This window comes from Dioscorea cayenensis, chromosome 16 (assembly GCF_009730915.1).
Source record: "Dioscorea cayenensis subsp. rotundata cultivar TDr96_F1 chromosome 16, TDr96_F1_v2_PseudoChromosome.rev07_lg8_w22 25.fasta, whole genome shotgun sequence".
Taxonomy (NCBI): Eukaryota; Viridiplantae; Streptophyta; class Magnoliopsida; order Dioscoreales; family Dioscoreaceae; genus Dioscorea; species Dioscorea cayenensis.
In genome coordinates, this window is record NC_052486.1 from 3,907,103 (window position 1) to 3,915,326 (window position 8,224).

Below are 8,224 nucleotides of genomic sequence, written 5' to 3' on the forward strand. Positions count from 1 at the left end.
TATTATGAAATACATATCACTTAGATATCAAATATATAGTCAATTATATTGTAAAAAAATTTAAAAAAAAATATCTTATATCTTACATATATTATTCAATAATGTACATATATGACTCATATGATTTTTTGGTCTATTACATAAAGTATTTGTGTTCTTATAAAGAAGATGTAATTCAAATTTTAGCTTACACAGGAAGAAAGCAATATGCGCCCTCATGTGATCTATTTTGTTAAATATATATATATATATATATATATATATATATATATATATATAATTACTAGAATTTAACCAAACACAAGATAAAAACATTTGTATTTTAAATGAAGGGGTGGCATGTAATTTCAAAATAGATATAATGTCAATAAATAAATAAATAATGAGGGGCATATATGTAAACAAACAAATAATTCAATTGAAAACTATGTCACAAAATTTGCATGTGTGTTTGTGAGTGCAGATGAAGTGATTGTTGCACTGTTCATGTTGCGTCTTTATTCCAATGGAGTAACACCACAAGCTCTCTTTAACTTCTTTTTGGCACGAGCTCGCACGTGCCAATCATTCTTCAAGATCATCAAACCAGCCCCTACACATGCTCTCATACATATCTATCCACTCTCTTTATTGCTAACCTTATCCTACGACCCTACCTACCATTGACAGAGATTTGGGTTGGACCTTTCTTTTTCAGTACTTTTATTTGTTTTAGTGTTTCCCTTTTCTTTGTTCCGTTTGAACATGCATGGTTGCTGCTACATTTGAAAGAAGCTAAACATAATGTATTTTAATTTATGTGTGCAGGGATTAAAGAAAATATGAGTTATTATACTATTAAAATGCTTCTCCTTGATCCTCTTAATTTATTGATGCTAAGATCTTAACATGTCACAGATGTTTGTGTGTCGCTGTGTGTTGAGTGATTAAGCTGGTATTTATATATGTCATAATGTTGTTTATTATCGTGGAATAAAAATAACTATATGTATGTATTTTAGTTTAATATTTATTTCTATGTTCATTCATGGACAATAACGAGTGTTTTGAAAATATAAAAATGAGAAAAAGAAAAAAATATGATACAAACCATTTGACATATATGTACTTTAATTCAATGTTTATTTCTACTTTTATATGTATTTTGAAAATATAAAGACAAAAGTGAATAATATGGAAATATAAAGACAATTAAAAAATGCACTTGAAATGCACTTAATTTATTTTATGCATCACCATTTGAATTAATTTTAATGTTTAAATAGGGTTGAAATGGCTTTTACTTTATTTATTTTAAAACTATTTTTTTAATACATATTATTAAACTTAAGATATACAATCCATTTAAAAAAAATGTTTTTCTTATAAAATTAAAAATATTCTCATATTTTATCAAAGATAAGTATCTAACAAAGATTTTATATAAGCACATGAAAAAAATTAAAACTATATTTTTTTATAGTGCTTGAATTATTGAGCATGTTGAGAGAACGAACGGAGGAAAGAAGTGAACATGTTGACATTGACAAAAGCTAGGGTTGCTATTTGCTAAGATGTAAAGAGATCATTATTTTTGTTTTTTTCGCTTTTCTTCTTCTCTAAATTAGATTAAAACTATATTTTTATAGTGCTTGAATTATTGAGCATGTTATGAGAATGAAGGAGGAGGAAAGAAGTGAACATGTTGACATCGACAAAAGCTAGGGTTGCTAAGATGTAAAGAGATCATTATTTTTGTTTTTTTTCCATTTTTCTTCTTCTCTCAATTAGTTTTTATGTTTTTGTCTTTGTAATTCAATTGTATTGCTAACTTATCGTTATCGATAAAAAATGTCAAATCAATTTAATATGTAGGGTTTTTGGTCTAGTAGGGTTTTGATTTGACTTAGCTATGTTTGAATCAAACTAACTTAAATATGTTGATCGAGACTATTTATATATATATATATATATACTCATATAACTCATTTAATGTGATATTATTATATTATGAATATAATCGATGGCAAAATTATAGACCTTTAACTTGTCTTACTTGCTAAGTGGCATAATTTTTATACCAACTTTCAAAAGAGATTTTTTTTTGTTAAATTTTTCTTTAACATGAAATTTTCATGTTAAATGATAAAATCAGCTTGATTTGTTACTAAATTCATATGCATACACACTTAAATAATATTACATGTGTGAAACAAATTTTAGAATAGTTTTCTTAAGAATAAATTATACCATACTTTTATAAAAAAAAAATAAAATAAACCTAAAATATGTCTAACTCATTAGTATGGCGTTTCACTAATGCAAACTTTGAAAATAGACATTATAAAAGAGAGAGAAAGATAATGTCATTTTTTGTTTCTTTATTTATGGTAATATTCATTTTAACTCGTGCATTTTTAAACTATTCAATACAGTCTTTACATTTTTTATAATTTTGTTTTATCACTAATATTATGATTTTGCCACGTGAAAGTTTCATTAATTATTTTAAAAAATAAAAAAAAATCAAATTAAGAAAAATTAATAAATGAAAACATTTTATCACAGGCAAAGTCATTCTCAACCATGAAAAGAAAATAAAAAATTATATTAAATATTTTGAGAAATATATAGAAGAAAAAATCAGCACTAAGGAGTAAAACAAAACATGCATACATAAATAAAAAAAAAAAACTTTATTAAAAAAAAATCAAACATTGAAAAAGAATAAAGAAGAGTAGTGTGTGTAGGACCATATTAGCACATGGCTTAGCTGGTGCTTTGAATAGTGGTAGCAGAATGAGGGGGCCAATTGCCATCATACAGGGGACCAAAATCAAAACCTCAATATCTTATTCCCTTGCAAATATGGCATATATATATCTATACATACCATGGTCAACATTCAACCCTTTATTCATGTTTGGTAGTTTTTTTATTTTTATTTTAATAACATTGCTGTGGTCATTGCATTTAACGATGTAGAAAAGATTTTAGGTTGGACCAAGAACTGATTGAATATGATAATGATCATCGACGTTTGGTTTGAGTAGTCAAAGTTCTCATATCATAGTTTACGTAATGAGTTTATAGTTTATTAAGCACAATGAGTGTTTCGAATAGATGTTTCTATTAATTGAGTCTTATTTGAACTTAATTTAGTATATTGATGATAATTTAATTAAATAAGTAGTTTTATTGTTGATGTAAAATTTTGAATTGGACCAATCTGATTATAATTATTATGGGTTAAATTGAGCCCAATTTGATGTATGTTTAACATGAGCCCAATTTGAGCTTGATATAAAATTATTTTATTGTTTTCAAAATTGACTATGAGTTTACTATAATTTTATTATTCATATTTGATCAAATCAAACAGAATTTGAGTTATATCAAGCTCAAGTTGACTTGATAATCATAATCATATTATTATTTAAAATTTTTTAATATTTATTACAGCCAACTTTTAGGTTAAATTTTATTGAGATAAATCCATACATTTTGAATTTGGGTCCAAATCTTAAATTCCAAGCCTTTTGCTTGACCCATTAACCATGTAATTGATCCAATGAATATTTTGAATGCCTTGTTGGTGTTTTGATATCAAATCATATTTTTATTCTTTTTCAATATGATCAAATTTATGAAATGTTACCAACATTGCATTGTGATTTATTAAATCAATTAATTTTTTTCCTCAATTTTTTTTCCATCATTTAGTTAACAGATGCCAAGTGATGAACTTATTTTAAATTAGTGTTTTGGAAAAAAAAAACTTAAATAAATAAATATGATAAATAAATAGAAAATTATTGAAGAAAAGTGGTAAGTCTTAAATCGAATTGATGATTAATTAAATAGAAACATGAAGCAATACAATGGCCAAGCCCAATTTGCAAAACTCGGGCTTGATTTATCCAGGTAAACAATATTGATTTATTAGAATATTATAATTCAAATTTCATAATGTTTAATCATATACATTAACAGGACATTTTATTATAAAGAAGAGTTCCTTTTAACTCAAGTTAATATATTTGAAACTAAATAAATTCTCTCATTCAGCATTGAACTTTTACAAATTTGGAAGTTTTAAGATAATTATATATATAGACATATAATAGAAACTCTAACGATATGATTAAATAATGTTGTACATAGAAACGGTTGGAATATCTTCATTTTGAAAAATTTATTATGCAAACAAATAAATAAAATATAGTTTTATTTTTTTCATGTGTTTATATAAAATCTTTGTTGGATAATTATCTTTCAATGTTATATAAAATATGAGAGTAATTTTAATTTTATAAAAAATTATTTTTTCATTAAAACGCATTGTATATCTATTAAATAAATAAAGTAGGAAAGCCATTTTCACCCAATTTAAACAATAAAATTAATTATTGGGTTCAATATTATTCATTTTGAGTCACTAAAATGTTTTCATATTATTCACTTCTGTCTTTATATTTTCAAAATACATATAAAAATAGAAATAAAAATTAGTTTTATCCTCCAAAATGGATTGTATTAAATTATTCATTTTCATGTTTATACTTTCAAAATACTTGTTACTGTCCCTGGAACAAGCATAGAATAAAATATTAAATTAAAATACACACGTCACAAATAGTTTTGTGCTTTTTATCTATAATAATGATTAAAACAATAAAAAAAATACATAAATAATTTTTTTTTATAAAGTGAATAAGCTATGTTAGGACATAGACAAATATGGTGTTAATATCTCAATACTCTTATCCTATTTATCAACAAGAACAAGAATACCCTATATAGAGTATTCAATATTAATAAACTAAGAGATTATTGATAAGTATTTAAATAAGTATTGTTATAACTATTTTTTTTTAATCTTACTCCTTGAACATAAATCAAAAATATATCGAGAAAATAAAAACATTACTACTTTCTCTTTTGATGTAGCACAACGAAAAAGAATGCATAAACAAACAACGAAAATGAAACAAAAACAAAAACAAATAGAATTTAGTAGTAAAGGAAGAGTCCAGCTCCAATTTGGTTGGATGGATATGTTAGCAACAAGGACAGTGGATAGACATGTATGAGAGCATGTGTTGGGGCTGGTTCGATGATCTTGAAGAATGATTGGCACGTGCGAGCTCGTGCCAAAAAGAAGTTAAAGAGAGCTTGTAGTGTTACTCCATTGGAATAAAGACACGACATGCACAGTGCAATCATCATTTCATCTGCACTCACAAACACACATGCAAATTATGTGACAAAGTTTTCAATTGAATTATTTGTCTTTTTATATATGCCCCCCTCATAAATAAATAAATGTTTTTATTTAAATAAATAAATGTTTTTATTTTGTGTTTGGTTAAACTCTAGTCATTATATATGTATTTTTTTAATAAATAAATAAATGTTTTTATTTTGTGTTTGGTTAAACTCTAGTCATTATATATGTATTTTTTTTATGGGTGGAGCAGCCACATGGAGACATGCATAGGCATAGAGTAAATATCTTAACAAATTTGTGCTTTCATCTTCGTGAGATGATATTCAAACTTGTCCTTTTTATAAGGACATGAATAGTATATTACTTAGAAGATAGGATTTTTCTAATCAGTGCATGTCAAATCAACTTTCTAATGTTAAAGTCAAACATTTAGGTAAAATATCACATGATGACTATGTGCACATATGAGGTTTTTCTTTTAAAAAAATGACTGCATCTACCATTGGCTGGTGAGCAAGATTAAGTGAGTTAATCAAAGTTTAAACTCTTTAATCTCATCTAACTATTCCTATAAATAAGCAAAGATGAAGCTCTCATGTTGCACTAAGTGATGAAAGTGAAAGAATAAAGTGAGGTTGAGAGAAAGAGTGGGAGAGAGAAAAAAATTTGAGAGTTAGTATTTTTACCCTAGTATAAGAGAGTATAGTGTCTCCTAATTATTAGAGAGATTGTAACTCCAAAATTTTCTCACTTAGTAAAATTCTTTTATTCTTACCCGTAGCTTATACCTTAATTTATTTAGTAATTTTTCACGTAAAATCTGTTTTTTATTTTCAATATTGTTTTAATTTCTTTTGTTGCAATTATGCTCCATCTGGTCTTATATTTCCATATCACACAATACAGAAATTAGTAGTCTTCCAATTTTTATGCATGAACTCGAAAATTTTGATTGAGCATCATGTATAGATCAACAAAATGCAATAAGAATGGGTTCTTATATTGACTCTCCATTTTTTTTTATCGCACATAATTAAAGATTTGGGAATATTTTTCTTAATGAACAACAAAGTGAAGAACAAGTGAAAAAAGACCAGCCGTGGAGGGAAAAGATGATAAAATGCTTATAAGCGTATGGCTAACAATTTCAAATAATAGCAGTATAAGCATAAACTAAAACGACTTGACATTTTGGAAATGAGTAAGCATATTTGGGAACATTTTAGAGGGAATGAAGATGATAACTATAGTGTTTTTAGCTATTGTACTTTTTCTATTATTAATGGCATTAATTATGTAATATTTTTTGTCACCAGTAATTTACGTTAAATTGTTTGTTGTTTCTTTATCAATTTGACAAAATATTTTTGATTTTTCATCAACTAAAAATTAAATAGCACTTAAAATTTAACATTATATTATTTTATGGAAATTTGAATAAGTTTTTTAAAATGTTTTAATAATGTATTAAAAATATAATTTTTAATATTAACTAGTTATTTTCATTAAATAATGAAATATTTTGTTAGATAAATAATTTTTTCCATTGTGAATAATTGAACTGATGAGTTAAATGATTGTAGGTCTTATACTACACCCTCCGGTTTTATTTATATGTTTGTCTCAACAAATTCAACCCCATTAAGAAAGTCGATTGAAATTTATTAATAATCTTAAATTTATAAAATTACATCAATTTTCAAAAATTACCCTTAATTAAATATACATATGGATTCCATTAATTTCTCTCTCTATTTTAATTATATTATATTTTATATTTTTTAAAAAATATTAGAAGTGTAAAAATACACAAAATATTAAGGGTAAAGTTAAAAAATTTATTTAATACTTCAAGAATTTCTAAATGGACATATATTTTCGTATTATTTAAAATTATCCGATCCACATTCGGGGGTAATTTAATATTACCTCCAACCAAACCACCATAAACCACCATGTTATGATTCAATAACTTTTCTACAATGGAAAATGTTGGAATATCTTGGTTTTGAAAAGTTTAATAGATATTTATTATGTAAATAAATAAAAATATAGTTTTAATTTTTTTTCTTTTCATGTGTTTATATAAAATTTTTGTTGGATACTTAAATTTTAATGCTATATAAAATATGATAATATTTTTAATTTTATAAAAAAAAAAATCATTTTTTATTAAAATGAATTGTATATCTAACGTTTGATAATATGTATTACAAAATTTTTTTTAAATAAATATGTAAAAAGCTATTTCAACCCTATTTAAACATTAAAATTAATTCAAACGGTGATGCATAAAATAAATTAAGTGCATTTTTTTAATTGTTTAAGTGCATTTTGAGTCACTAAAATGTTTCCATATTATTTACTTCTCTCTTTATATTTTCAAAAAACATATAAAAGTAGAAATAAACATTGAATTAAAGTATATATATAAAGTGGCTTTATCCCCCAAAATAGTTTGTATCATATTATCATTTTCAGTTTTTATACTTTCAAAACACTCATTAGTGTCCATGAACAAACATTGAAATAAATACTAAATTTAAATACATGCATCAAAAATAGTTTTTTATACTTTTCATCTATTATAATTATTAAAAAAATAAAAAAAAACATACATAAAAAAATATTGTTTTTTACAAAATGGATGAATTACATTATAAAAGTGTATAAATATAGAGTTAATACTTCAATATGCTGGTGCCCTCATCCTACTCATTGGCAAAAACACAAATACTCTATGTAGGAGACTCAGCACGTACTAATAGACCAATATGTTGTTGGCAAGTATTTTAATAGCATTATAATTAAAATATTTTTGGTTTAATTTTGCCTTGAAAATAAATTAAAAATATATCAAGAAAAAAACCCATTATTAGTTTCTCTTTCGATGTAGCACCAAAACAGAAACAAAAACAAAAACGAATAAAAGTAGTTTAGAGTCCAACTCCCATTAGGTTGGACGGATATGCTAATAACAAAGAGTGGATAGACATGCATGAGAGAATGCCTTGG